Here is a 15,974-nt window from a genome sequence, read left to right on the forward strand (position 1 = left end):
TCAGACCCTAGTGAGGAGAATATAGGCCTCAAGCCACATACAAGGTAATAGAGACAAAGTGAAAGTAAAAGTCTCTCAGTCGTGTCCAGCTCTTTGTGACCCCATGTTCTATACAGCCCATGGAATTCTCCAGGCCAGAATACTGGAATGGGTAGCCTTTCCCTTCTCCAGGAGATTTTCCCAACCCAGGATCAAACCCAGGTTTTCTGCATTGCAGGTGGATTTTTTACCAGCTGTGCTATGATGGAAGCAGAAAGCTAAAAAAAGATCTTAATGACCCAGAAAACCATGATGGTGTGGTCACTCACGTAGAGCCAGACATCCTGGAGTGTGAAGTCAAGTGCGCCTTAGGAAGCATCACTATGAACAAAGCTAGTGGAGGTGATGGAATTCCAGTTGAGCTATTTCAAATCCTAAAAGATGATGCTGTGAAAGTGCTGCACTCAATATGTCAGCAAATCTGGAAAACTCAGAAACGGCCACAGGACTGGAAAAGGTCAGTTTTCATTCCAATCCCAAAGGGCAATGCCAAAGAATGTTCAAACTACCATATGTTTGGGCTCATTTCACATGCTAGCAATGATCCAAATCCTTCAAGTTAGGCTTCAATAATATGTGAACTGAGAAATTCCAGATGTGCAAGCTGAATTGAGCAAAGGCAGAGGAACTAGAAATCAAATTACCAACATCCATTGGGATCATAGAAAAAGCAAGGGAATTTCAGAAAATCATCTGCTTCATTGCGGAGAAAGCAATGGCAAACCACTCCAGTACTCTTGCCTGGAAAATCCCATGGATGGAGGAGCCTGGTGGGCTGCAAGTCCATGGGGTCACTAGGGGTCGGACACGACTGAGCGACTTCACTTTCACTTTTCACTTTCACACATTGGAGAAGGAAATGGCAACCCACTCCAGTGTTCTTGCCTGGAGAATCCCAGGGACGGGGGAGCCTGGTGGGCTTCCATCTATGGGGTCACACAGAGTCGGACACGACTGAAGTGACTTAGCAGCAGCAGCAGCAGCAGCATCTGCTTCATTGACTATGCTAAAGGCTTTGACTACGTGGATCACAACAAACTGTGGAAATTTCTTAAAGAGTTGGGAATACCAGACCACCTTACCTGCCTTCTGAGAAATGTGTATGCAGGTCAAGAAGTAACAGTTAGAATCAGACATAGAACAATGGACTGGGTCAAAATCAGTAAAGGAGTATGTCCAAGATGTATATTGTCACCCTGATTATTTAATTCATATTCAGAGTATATCAAATGTCATGCTGAAAGAATCACAGGTGGAATCAAGACCGCTGGGAGAAATATCAATAACTTCATATATGCAGATGATACCACCCTAATGGCAGAAAGTGAAGAGGAACTAAAGAACCTCTTGATGAAGGTGAAAGAAGAGAGTGAAAAAGTTGGCTTAAAACTCAACAGTCAGAAAACAAAGATCATGGCATCAGTCTTATCACTTCATGGCAAACAGATGGGGAAAAAAATGGAAACAATGACATACTTTATTTTCTTGGGCTCCAAAATCACTGCAGATGGTGACTACAGTCATGAAATTAAAAGATACTTGCTCCTTGGAAGAAAAACTATGACACACCTAGACAGCATATTAAAAAGTAGAGACATCACTTGGCTGACAGAGGTCCATATAGTCAAAGCTATGTACAGATGTGAGAGTTGGACCATAATGAAGGCTGAGTGCCAAGAATTGATCCTTTTCAACTCTGGTGATGGATAAGACTCTTGAGAGTCCCTTGGACAGCACAGAGATCAAACCAGTCAATCCAAAAAGAAATCAACCCTAAATATTCATTGGAAGAACTGATGCTGAAACAAACACCAATACTTTGGCCATCTGACGCAAAGAGCCAAATCATTGAAAAAGACCATGATGCTAGAAAAGATTCAGGGCAGGAGTGAGAAGCGGGTGACAGAGAATGAGATGGTTGGAGTGCATCATCAAGTCAATGAAAATGAATTTGAGCAAACTCCAGGAGATAGTAAACGACAGGGAAGCCTGGCGAGCTGTAGTCCATGGGGTTGCAAAGGCAGACACGACTGAGTAAACAACAACAACTTCACCTTGAAGGAGCCTGCATACCAGCAGGCCTGACCATCACAGGGCCAGTTTCTACCACAGTGATAAGAATCACAACCCAGGTATGAAAAATTACGTGGGAGCATGGTTAAACCGTTTTTTTTTTACTGGAGTATAATTGCTTTACAATGTTGTGTTAGTTTCAGATTTACACAACAAAGTGAATCAGCTATGTGCATACATATATCCCCTCCCGCTTTAGCCTCCCTCCCCGCCCTCCCCCTCCATCCCACCCTGTAGGTCATCAGAGAGCACTGAGCTGGGCTCCCTGTGCTATACAGTAGCTTGCCACTAGCCATCAATTTTACACGTGGCAGTCTTTATATGTCATGCTACTCTCCCAGTTCATCCCATCCTGACCTCCCCCACCCCATGTCCACATGCCCATTCTCAAGGTCTGCATCTCTATTCCTGACCTGCAAACAGGGTCATAAGTACCATTTTTCTAAATTTCACATATATGAATTGATGTACGATATTTGTTTTTCTGACTTACTTCACTGTGCATGACAGACTCCAGGTCTGTCCATGTCACTACAGTGGTGCAATTTTGTTCCTTTTATGACTGAGTAATATTTCATTGTATATATGTACCACATCTTTATCCATTCCTCTGTTGATGGCCACTTAGGTTGCTTCCATGTCCTGGCCATTCTAAATAGTATTGGTATGAACACTGGTGTGCATGACTCTCTCTGTCTAGGGGTTGAGTCACTACTTAGTGAAATAGCTGTTTTGCCAAGCCCACCCTCCCCACAAGCAGGAGGAAATACTGGGAAGGTAGAAAAGAATCAAATGGAAAGGGGCATATGTGATGGATTTGTCAAGGGCAAAGACTGCTTCATGGGGCTGGTGATAACACCCACAGGAGATGAGAATGGAAAAGTCTTTCCAATCAAAAATCTTTAAAACAAATTTACCTCTTTCTTCAATTCACCAGCATCTTCTGAGGGCCTCCCATTCTCCTTTCCCACTGTTTGATGTTCGCAGTATATACATACACCATACATATAAATATACTTGTAGGACACATAGAAGCAAAAGTCCCTCCCAGGACTGAAGGAAACCCTTCAGCACATCTGAAACTCCCCAGCCAAGCAGTGGAAAGATTCAATCAGAGAAGAGCAGCCTGAATAAGAATCAGATGTCTCAGAATTAAACTCTCAAGATTCAAATCCTGACTCAGTACCATTGAAAGCTCGAAGAGGTTTCTTAATCCAGCTAACCTTCTGTCTCTCTATCTGGAAAATGCTGCTGCTGCTGCTAAGTCATTTCAGTCGTATCCAACTCTGTGTGACCCCATAGACAGAAGCCCACCAGGCTCCCCTGTCCCTGGGATTCTCCAGGCAAGAACACTGGAGTGGGTTGCCATTTCCTTCTCCAATGTGTGAAAGTGAAAAGTGAAAGTGAAAAGTGAAAGTGAAGTCGCTCAATCGTGTCCGACCCCTAGCGACCCCACGGACTGCAGCCTACCAGGCTCATCCATCCATGGGATTTTCTAGGCAAGAGTACTGGAGTGGCTATCTGGAAAATGCAAGTGATAGTATTTACTTACCCATGGTGGGAGGATTGAAGTTAGTAGCAAAATTTACCTAACAGATCGCCATATGAATGTTGTTATCATCAACATTATTTACCATGGGGAATGCAGATGAAATAATAGTAGCTACTAAACACTGAATTTCTGCCAAGATGCCAAAGCTATTTAATCTTCCTAACACTACAACGAGGAAGGCACTATGAACATTTTCCTTTTACAGATGAGGAAACTAGGTATATAACTGCATAAGGTGCATAGCTAACAAGTGTCATCTGAAATATGTCAGGAGAATTGTCACTCCTGGGAGACCTTCTAGCTCACAGAATAAAATTCTTTAAAAGAAAAATAACAGTCTATTCCCAGCTTCTTTTAAGAGGCATTGTGCCATGTCTAAGCTTGTCTAAACCCTCTTTGTGTTTATGTATGTTTCCTGCCTCAGCTCTCTGCTAGTGATTCCATAGGACTTAATTTTTTCCTGTATTTACTTCACTCAAATCACCTGTTAATATCTCCCTGGGCTGATACATCCACATAGGACAGAGTCAATTTTCTCCTTAGGCTTATGTTTCTTAGTCTGGCTTCATACAGTGATCCTTTGTCCCCGGTCCTTTACTAGACTGTGCTTTTAAGTGGTATTCTGTCTATCTGAGGTGTGACTGCTAGACTTACACCCCATGTTTCTAGGTAATTTGAGAAGCTGTGGTTTTAAATAAGCCCCACCCTCAAGAAGCTTAGAATACAGTTAAGAAGACTAATATGCTGACATAATGCTTGTTTAACAATGCAGGTGTACTTTATCTCCTACTCACCATTCTTTATCTCTCTTTTTTTTTTAGTTTATTTATTTTAATTGGAGGCTAATTACTTTACAATATTGTATTGGTTTTGCCATACATTGACATGAATCTGCCCTGGGTGTATATGAGTTCCTCATCTTGAACCTCCCTCCCGCCTCCCTCCCCATCCCATCCCTCTGGTTCATCCCAATGCACCAACCATGAGCATCCTGTATCATGCATCAAACCTGGACTGGCGATTCATTTCACATATGATAATATACATGTTTCAATGCCATTTTCCCAAATCATCCCACCCTCACCCTCTCCCACAGAGTCCAAAAGGCTGTTCTATACATCTGTGTCTCTTTTGCTGTCTCGTATACAGGGTTATCATTACCATCTTTCTAAATTCCATATATATGCGTTAGTATGACCTGGGGAGTTTATCTTTCAATGTCCTATGTTTTGCCTTTTCATACTGTTCATGGAGTTCTCAAGGCAAGAATACTGAAGTAGTTTGCCATTTCCTTCTCCAGTGGACCACGTTTTATCAGACCTCTCCACCATGATCCATCCGCCTTGGGTGGCCCTACACAGCATGGCTCATAGTTTCATTGAGTTAGACAAGGCTGTGGTCCAAGTGATCAGACTGGTTCATTTTCTGTGTGGCTTTCAGTCTGTCTGCCCTCTGATGGAGAAGGATAAGAGGCTTATGGAAGCTTCCTGATGGGAGAGACGGACTGAGGGGGAACTAGGTCTTGTTCTGATGGGCGGGGCCATGCTCAGTAAATCTTTAATCCAACTTTCTGTTGAAGGGCAGAACTGTGTTCCTTCCCTGTTATTTGACCTGAGGCCAACCTATGGAGGCGGGCTCATTTGGTAAAGCATCTGCCTGCAATGCGGGAGACCCGGGTTCGATCCCTGGCTTGGGAATGTCTCCTGGAGAAGGAAATGGCAACCCATTCCAGTACTCTTGCCTGGAGAATCCCATGGACGGAGGAGCCTGGTGGGCCACAATCCATGGGGTCACAAAGAGTCGGACACGACTGAGCGACTTCACTTTCACTTTCTTTCAAAAGGTTCCATGCAGGCACTGCTACTCTCAGTGCCCTCAACCCTGCAGGAGGCCACCGCTGACCCATGCCTCCACCGGAAACTCCTGGACATTCACGGGCAAGTCTGGGTCAAGTTTGGGGCCCCCGAATCAGAGATCCTCAATATGAGGGTTAGGACAATATGTTGCCTGAACAATTTAGGGACAGTGCCCCATCACAGCAAGAAGTAGTTATGGAATGAAAATGTTGCCCCTTTTCCTTGGCAACATAATTCTTCAAAAGAAAAGGGGGAATGAGAGAGTCAATTCCTAGGCAGGTTGATAAGAAGTCTGGGGTCCCTGAGGAGGAGAGAGGGCTCTGGGGCTCTGGAGGAGGAGATAGGTCTGGAATTCTCAAAGAGGAAAGGACAAACATTGTTTTCTCTACATCCCTTAGTCTTTGTCACATAAAATATTTTAATCTTTAAGCCCAGAACTGATAATTACACAACAAACAACTATAAACTGTACTAAGGATCATATATGGAGAAGGAAATGGCAACCCACTCCAGTGTTCTTGCCTGGAGAATCCCAGGGACGGGGGAGCCTGGTGGGCTTCCGTCTATGGGGTCGCACAGAGTCGGACACGACTGAAGTGACTTAGCAGCAAGGATCATATAACAACATGTATCCTGCTTGAAGACAGTTTATCCTTCCTAAAAACCTTCTAGCTAATCCTATTATCTTAAAATATAAATTATGGGAGTGGGTCTAGTAAGATCTTTACAACCTTGAGACATTCTTTTGATTTAATAACTAACTTAAAAAGTACATAACTCCCTTGCTAACACTAGCGAGGGGGGCACTCTCCATCCCTCTTCTGATGTCTATGCCAGAAGCTTTCTCTGTCCCTTTTTATACTTTAATAAAACTCTGCCATACAAAACAAAACAAAACCTAGACAGCATATTAAAAATCAGAGACATTACTTTGCCAACAATGGTCTGTCTAGTCAAAGCTATGGTTTTTCCAGTAGTCATGTATGGATGTGAGAGTTGGACTATAAAGAAAGTTGAGCACCAAAGAACTGATGCTTTTGAACTGGTGTTCAAAAGTGGTGTTGGAGAAGACTCTTGAGAATCCCTTGGACTGCATGGAGATCTAACTAGTCAATCCTAAAGGAAATCAGTACTGAATATTCATTGGAAGGACTGATGCTGAAACTGCAATGCTTTGGCCACCTGATGCAAAGAACTGACTCATTTGAAAAGATCCTCATGCTGGGAAAGACTGAAGGTGGGAGGATAAGGGGACAATAGAGGATGAGATGGTTCGACGGCATTACCGACTCAAGGGACATGATTTTGAGTAAGCTCTGGGACTTGGTGATGGACAGGGAAGCCTGGCGTGTTGCAGTCCATGGGGTTGCAAAGAGTCAGACATGACTGAACTTCTGAACTGAACTGTACAAACAAATTCTATAAATTGAATTGACACCAGAAAATATGGTTGTCAAATGGAAACCTACATTATGCCTTTATTCAGAAAGGTTGAGGTATAAATTAATTTTTCAAATTGCCAAATAAAAACTAGTTATTGTTTTCTGAAGACAGAACAAATAGACTTGCATGATAGAAAACTCCAAATTGTCATTCTTGGTGTAGCTATATCATTAAAAAAAAATAAAGTGTGCACGATAATCTTGTTATTTAAAGACATGGAGGTAAATCCCAGATGAAACAGCTAAATTGGATTAAAATAATTTTTCTGGAAAACAATGTAGCAGCAGGAGGTTAGTAGGGAAGGATCAGGGTACAGCTGTTTTTAGCTATTAGATAGCTGAACACTTGTACAAATTACTTTATCAAAGAATTAAATACCTTTTGGAAAATATTCAATGCTCATTTGCTAAAATATACAAGTGCAGAAATAAATAATTAACCTGAGGATAATACAGCTATGATATATGGCTAATACTGAGACAGGCCAATTTAGAGATTGACTACTAGTGAAGTATCCACTCTCTATATATCAAAAAGAGTTTAAAATAAAGTCAATGATGCAGTCTGTTTAATCAGAAAACTTGTCAAACTTGAATCACTTAGAATGGAGTTTCCTCCCTTCAACTTGATAATATTATTTGCTTTCTTTTTTCCTACACATTTATTATCTGTGTTATTTATGAGACAATCAATCCTCTACAATTAATCCAAAAACTCTTTGATGAAAGGTCTGTATTTTCTTAAATTCTTATCTCCTATAGTCACTGCATACTGTAGATACATGATGAACGAAGAAATAAAAGGAGAGAGAGGGGTCAGTTAAAAGAAACAAGTTGGGCAATTTATATCTAGTGTTTATACAAACAAGTGTTTTAAAACCATCTTGAACTTTGGCAGCTTTTTCTTTTTTTTGGTGGCTTTACTATTCTTTGGGTGTTTTTATTTAATTATACAATAATAATCTCAGAAACTCATGGTTTCAATTTATCTGATAAAAAAAAGCTAGGCATTACCCTTCTTAGTATTTAATTAAACATTTTTATCAATCACACTGAATAAATATACAGTCACAAGTACCACTGGTTGGTGTTTAAAAAGCTGGCATATATTAAAGCCCCAGTTTGGGTATGCAACACATTAGCTTCGGTTAGCAAACATAGCAATTGTTTTTCCTAAGAAAATTGTTTCTTTTAATTAAAGCATTTGCTCTTCTCTTAGCACCCTACAATGTGTGACGCAAAATAAACATAAAATAGTTACTGCAGATTTTTTCAGCTTTCTCAGTCCAGATTTAGAATAAATTGATTCAGAATAATTTCTTAAGGGCTTATTCACTTGGAATGGGAGAAAAATACATTACTGGCAATTTTGGTAATCAGAAAAACTACTTTATCAATAAATCATACTATCAATACTAAGAAAACTCCTATAGAAAACATGATGAGATATTAAGAAGTGGGAGAAGAAATCTCCAGCATATATGAAAGTCCTGTTGAAAAAATTTAGTCACATGGAAACATGATTGTTTCAAACATTGAAGATCTGGTAGAAACAAAGAATATGGATCTTTACCAGAGAGGGATGTCCTCTCTCTTTGAAATACTGCAATTAATTAAGGGTGAACTATTTACTTTCCATTTTTTAAACTAACCTCTGGATCATAATATAAATTGACTTATACTTCAATTACAATTTAGAGATGTTGCAATTCTTTAGTCCACCTTCTCTTTCTTTCTCTTCACATATATTTAACGCATGTCTCAGACCCAGCTTTTACACATGAGTATTGGATAAAAAATAAGCAAGGTGACAATATACAACCTTGACGTACAACTTTTCCTATTTGGAACCAGTCTGTTGTTCTATGTCCAGTTCTAACTGTTGCTTCCTGACCTGCATACAGGTTTCTCAAGAGGCAGGTCAGGTGGTCTGGGATTCCCATCTCTTTCAGAATGTTCCACAGTTTATTGTGATCGACACAGTCAAAGGCTTTGGCATAGTCAATGAAGCAGAAATAGATGTTTTTCTGAAACTCTCTTGCTTTCTCCATGATCCAGCGGATGTTGGCAATTTGATCTCTGGTGCCTCTGCCTTTTCTAAAACCTGCTTGAACATCTGGGAGTTCACGGTTTACATACTGCTGAAGCCTGGCTTGGAGAATTTTGAGCATGACTTTACTAGCATGTGAGATGAGTGCAATTGTGCGGTAGTTTGAGCATTCTTTGGCATTGCCTTTCTTTGGGATTGGAATGAAGACTGACCTTTTCCAGTCCTGTGGCCACTGCTGAGTTTTCCATATCTGCTGGCATATTGAGTGCAGCACTTTCACAGCATCATCTTTCAAGACTTGAAATAGCTCAACTGGAATTCCATCACCTCCACTAGCTTTGTTTGTAGTGATGCTTTCTAAGGCCCACTTGACTTCACATTCCAAGATGTCTGGCTCTAGGTCAGTGATCACGTTATCGTGACTGTCTTGGTCGTGAAGACTTTTTTTGTACAGTTCTTCTGTGTATTCCTGCCACCTCTTCTTAATATCTTCTGCTTCTGTTAGGTCCATACAATTTCTGTCCTTTATCGAGCCCATCTTTGCATGAAATGTTCCCTTGGAATCTCTAATTTTCTTGAAGAGGTCTCTTGTTTTTCCTATTCTGTTGTTTTCCTCTGTTTCTTTGCATTGATCACTGAGGAAGTCTTTCTTATCTCTCCTTGCTATTCTTTGGAACTCTGCATTCAGATGCTTATATCTTTCCTTTTCTCCTTTGCTTTTCGCTTCTCTTCTTTTCACAGCTATTTCTAAGGCCTCCTCAGACAGCCATTTTGCTCTTTTGCATTTCTTTTCCATGGGGATGGTCTTGGTCCCTGTCTCCTGTACAATGTCACGAACCTCCATCCATCAGACTAGTTCCAAATAGGAAAAGGTGTACGTCAAGGTTGTATATTGTCACCTTGCTTATTTAACTTATATGCAGAGTACATCATGAGGAACGCTGGGCTAGAAGAAGCACAAGCTGGAATCAAGATTGCCAGGAGAAATATCAATAACCTCAGATATGCAGATGACACTACCCTTATGGCAGAAAGTGAAGAGGAACTCAAAAGCCTCTTGATGAAAGTGAAAGAGGAGAGTGAAAAGGTTGGCTTGAAGCTCAACATTCAGAAAACAAAGATCATGGCATCTGGTCCCATCACTTCATGGGAAATAGATGGAAAAACAGTGGAAACAGTGTCAAACTTTATTTTTTTGGGCTCCAAAATCACTGCAGATGCTGATTGCAGCCATGAAATTAAAAGACGCTTGCTCCTTGGAAGGAAAGTTATGACCAACCTTGATAGCATATTAAAAAGCAGAGACATTACTTTACCAACCAAGGTCCATCTAGTCAAGGCAATGGTTTTTCCCGTGGTCATGTATGGATGTGAGAGTTGGACTGTGAAGAAAGCTGATCGCCGAAGAATCGATGGTTTTGAACTGTGGTGTTGGAGAAGACTCTTGAGAGTCCCTTATACTGCAAGGAGATCCAACCAGTCCATTCTAAAGGAGATCAATCCTGGGTGTTCATTGGAGGGACTGATGCTAAAGCTGAAACTGCAATACTTTGGCCACCTCATGCGACGAGTCGACTCACTGGAAAGGACTATGATGCTGGGAGGGGTTGGGGGTAGGAGGAGACGGAGACGACAGAGAATGAGATGGCTGGATGGCATCACCGACTCTGTGGACATGAGTTTGTGTGTAGTCTGGGAGTTGGTGATGGACAGGGAAGCCTGGCGTGCTGTTATTCATGGGGTCGCGGAGAGTCGGACTCGACTGAGTGACTGATCTGACCTGATTGGATGAAAGAATGTTCACATACTATGGATGAACCATCAAAGAAAGTGTGATTCTGCTGGATTTCCTCTTCAAGTAATATTAGAGATTTTAGGAGCCCTGGAATGAATTCCTCTTACAGAACTACCTCCAATGGAAAGTAAGTATAGAATTGCCAGTCTACACATTCACCTGTGTGACTAAAGCTTTTAAAGAAAAATAATCAATGAAACCATTTTATGGCCCTATGTGCCATCAAATACTGGTATCATTTTTTTTAATCAAGTGTTTAGAATTCACTTGGTTTTTTAGCTATGGCTGAAAGAAACAAAAGCCCACCCTACCTCCCAACACTGTGTATAGTGAAAGTGAAAGTCGCTAAGTCGTGTCTGACTCTTTGCGACCCCATGGACTATACAGTCCATGGAATCTCCAGGCCAGAATACTGGAGTGGGTAGCCTTTCCCTTCTCCAGGGGATCTTCCCAACCCAGGGATCAAACCCAGGTCTCCCACATTGCAGGTGTATTCTTTACCAGCTGAGCCACAAGGGAAGCAGCACCATTTATGTGTGTGTATAAAACAGTAGGTCACAAAACAAATGACACAAAGTTTCTCTTTCCTCTTAAGAGCCCAGAATTAGGAATTAGAACCAAAAACTACAACCTCTGTCTACCTCTTTTATCACGAGCAAGTACGCCCGCCACCTGCCTCACATCTGTCCTTTCCCCACATTCTTTGTGACTCTCCCTCTACTTAATAAATGGAGAGTCTTTTCATTCTGAACTAAGTCCTTACGCTCATTCTCTCATTTTGAACAAACAAAACTGGAATGCCTAGAGTTTGTTTTACCAACTAGTAGGAAAACCTCTGTCAAAAGTCCAAAGAAGTTGACTACGTCAGTGAGCATTGTGGGACCCAATCAAGAGTCACTTGAGGACTTCCCTGGTGATCCAGTGGTTAAGAATCTGCCTGCCAATGCAGAGGACAAGAGTTCCTTCTTGGTCCAGGAAGATCACACAACTAAACCCATACATCACAATTACTGAGCCCATGCTCTAGAGGAGCCTGCAAGATCCAAGTACTGAAGCCTGTGTGCCCTAGAATCCATACTCTGCAACAAGAGATGCCACTGCAATTAGAAGCCCACGCACCACAACTAGAGTTTAGCCTCCACTTGCCACAACTCAAGAAAACCTGCATGTAGCAGTGAAAACCCAGAACAGCCATAAATAAATTTTTTAAAAATTTAATAAGTGTCATAAGGAAGGAATAGGTGACATAAGATGAGCCTTTCATGACCACATATCCTCCAGACAGCAGGCATACAGGAAAGGTCATCTGGTCCTCTTATCCATAGAGCAGAGCCTCCAAATACTGTTAACAAATACACTCCACAAGCAAAGAAATAAGAGCATTATGGATCTAAAGCACTATATAAAACAATCAGAATTCAGTGTGGGGTAAGAAAATTAACTTTAAAGTTAAAATACCTAAGATTCAATTTCTGACAGAACTAGCTAGCCAAGTAACCCTGGGAAAATAGCATAACCTCTATGGGTGTCTATTTCAGCATCTGTAAGATGGAGATAGTATTATCTACTTGGTAGGACCGGTGAAGAAAAGGAGATAATGAACATAAAGCTTATGACACAGTGACAGCTCATCTTTATCAAGTGTGTCCACGAGTTCAGTGGTGGGAAAGTTACACATCAAGTGTAATTCAGAGAAGAATGCAGAAGAGTATCTGTCATTCCCTAGTGTGGTCAAGCCTTCTGGATTATCTGTCCCTATAGTTTCTTCCCCAAAGTGTAGAGTGCTAGAATAAAGGACACTTGCCACCAAGATACCTAAAGAAGGAAAGAATTTAAAATTTCAATAATGGGAAAGTCATATGGATAGAATGATGCACAAATAATTAAATCAGTAAAACAATAAAACGAAGACTAGACTCAATCTCCATGGTGTTCGCTATTATTTCTCTCCTTCTTCCCATGAACTGGCCTGGCCTCCTAAGCCTTTCCTTAATAACTAACAATTAAAAATAAATAAATAAACATTCTAGTTTCCTAGAAACCCTGAAGATTCTTACATAACTTATAATAATAATGATTCCTAAGATATTTGTTTAATTATATCCAACTAGACTGAACTGGGAAGCCTGGTGTGCTGCAGTTCATGGGGTTGCAAAGAGTCAGACACGACTGAGTGACTGAACTGAGACTGAACTGGCTGAAGTAGAAGACTTGGATCCCTACCTTGGAGCCCATTTATGTTTTTGAAACTAAGGAAGAGCTTAGAAGAAAGGAAATGAACACCTTTTCATTTATAAAACTTATCTGAGCTTACTATGATGTTAAAGCTTAGGTTTCAATAAATAATTCTGTTCATGATTCTAAACAGCAATTAGAGATCTTCCTCTGAGTATCCCTTAGGTACCTTAAATTCAACAAGCCTTTAAAAATTAATTTACCTCTTTAACTGTAAACATGGTTTGAAACTTTATTTATTCTTTGTGTTCCAGATGAAAACGTGAGCATATGGATGGATGCCCCCAATTTTCACCTTCAGATTTCCTTAAAATCAGCTCATAAATGTGGTAAAACAAGTCTGTGTTACTACTAGAAAACATTTTTTTTTAACTGTCCCATACAAGTGCCAGATATTCAGAGGCAATTCTCCGAATACTGAAAAAAGGACTAGAGACTGGAATTTCCATTACGCAAATAAAATGCCAAGATGAGAAGTAAGGGGAGGAGCCCCCAGCAGAACTATACTCAGACCTCGTACTCAAGAGAAGCAAATGAACTTGGAAAAAGAAAAAAGAATTAATCCTATCAGAGCAGGTATTTTACATGGCAGCATTACCATGTGGGAATCTCATTTTAAATCAGAGGAAATATGATGGCTTTGACTAATAGAGCACAGCAGATGCAACTCTATGACTTTCAAGATTTTTTAAATGACTAACAGATTATGCAATCTCTGCTCTATTCAATGGAACACTCTCTAAGAGAGCCCTGGGCCTCCATGTTAAATGTCTTACTGCTCTGGGAAGCCCATGTTGGGGGAGCCATGTGCAGGCACTCTGGTCAACACTCCCAGCTAAGTCCTGCCTCCAGGCATCCATGCCAAGGTGCCAGATGTATAACTGAGGCCAGTATGCCCAATGAGCCCTTCTACTAGCAGAATGTCATGGAGGGCCCTCCCATCAATATGCTTTTGATCAAAAGAAAAATCAAGTCATGCCTTGCCTGAATGGCTGACTCAGAAATTTAAGACAAATAATAAAATGACTGGTGGTGTAAGTCCCTATATTTTGGGATAGTTTCATATGCAGATACAGAATTTGATAACAGAAATGGTAACACTAAAGGTACAACATGTGGCATGGATGTGGGAAACAGGAAATGAATAAAAGCATGAAAGGATGCAAGCTAGCTGTCAAAGGGCTTGAAGTGAGAAAAAATATTTTGGCGGCTAGATGAAAATAAATTTATGCCCTAGCAGAAAGTTTGCAACACTGTCCCCTGGACTATAACATATATTTGATGAATTCGATGACTTACTAAGGCAATTTCTGGACTTTGTTGAAGATATCATCTGACCTATCCTCAATGCCTGTAAGACAATGAAAGGGGAAAGCAATCAATAAAAAAATGGACTCTCTGGTTTTTTTTAACAGAATTGGAAGGAAATGTAAAGGATCCAGGAGAGTCTTTCCAAGCAACTCAATGTTCTCAGAGATTCAGCCTTAGGGAAAAAATTAAATTCAGAGCATTGCAAATAAAACACAGCCTCAAAGAATCCAAGCTCTGACTGTAAAATCTTTCCTTAAGATCTGAGAAACTGTGACAACCTAGAGGGGTGGGATGGGGTGGGAGGTGGGAGGGAGGTTCAAGAGGGAGGAGACATATGTATACCTACAGCTGATTCATGTTGATATATGACAGAAACAAACACAATAATGTAAAGCAATTATCCTCCAATTAAAATTTTTCAAAAAATAAAAAGCTCTGATTAAAAACAACATGTGAGAAAGATTTAAATCAGTACCTCAAACACCCTTTCACTTATACAGAGAAGCTTCTAAAGAATTCTAAGAGGATGCCTTACATTGTCAACTAGACGACAGTGCTTCTAAGATGGATAAAAATGCCAAAATCTGTAGGCAGAGAACAGATGAAGAAAGTTACTCAGCTGCAATATTGGCTGTGTTTTATGGAAAGTACTACTCAGAAGACTGAACCAAGAGCTGTAGAGACTCATTCACAAAGCAAGAGTGAGCCCCATTCATGAAATTCACAATATGTACACAGCTGAATTTTGGAAGTGTTCTACTAGTGACTGTCATGTACCTCCCATTCCCCTTCTTTATTGAACAAGACTGGCTAATGTGACTAGCTCCCATCACTGTACCTTGCCTGTATGTGTGTTGAAGGTGGGAAGGAGACAGGGCATTATTTAAGTTTGCAATTCTCCAGAGTAAGAATTATGCTGAATAGAGTGAGCTGCGGAGTTGAGCACTGGCACATGGGAGCTTTAACCTGGAAGTGATACACATCGCTTCTGCTCACATTTTATTTCCTGGGATCTGTCAGGTGTCTGCACTTAGCTTCCAAGTGCTGAGGGTTCATAGTCCTCCCTGTGCTAGGAAGGAGGTAAGAACTAGATATTGGAGTATATGAGTCATGTCTACCACAGGGGTACAGAAATGCCAATACACTCCAATATACCTCCTTCAAGACTGAGATATGAAAAATTCATCCTGAATGGCTCAAGAGCAGACATTTTACTATTTCTAATTATTGTTCTTGCATTCTCTAACACAGTAGCCACTAGCCACATGCAACTGTTAAAATCAAAGTAAACATTTAGTTCCTCAGTTGTATTAGCCACAGTTTAAGTTGTCAGTAGCCACAGGTGGCTAGTAGCTCCCATAATACAAACTGCAGCTGTAGAAGATTTGCATCATTTCAGAAAATTCTATTGGACATTGCTGTCTAGACCAAGGATCAATAGACTTATTCTGCAAAAAAACCAAACAGCAAATATCTGGGGCTTTGCAGGATACACGGTTTCTGTAGCAACTACTCAAATTTGTTGTTGTAGTGTGAAAGTAGCCACAGCAATATGTAAGGGAATAGGTACAAATGTGTTCTGATAAATCTTTATTAAAAAAAAAAGAAAAAAGAATTGTGC

Source organism: Moschus berezovskii, chromosome 8 (genome assembly GCF_049115385.1).
Source record: "Moschus berezovskii isolate FMDL1 chromosome 8, NW_MosBer_1.0, whole genome shotgun sequence".
Classification (NCBI taxonomy): Eukaryota; Metazoa; Chordata; class Mammalia; order Artiodactyla; family Moschidae; genus Moschus; species Moschus berezovskii.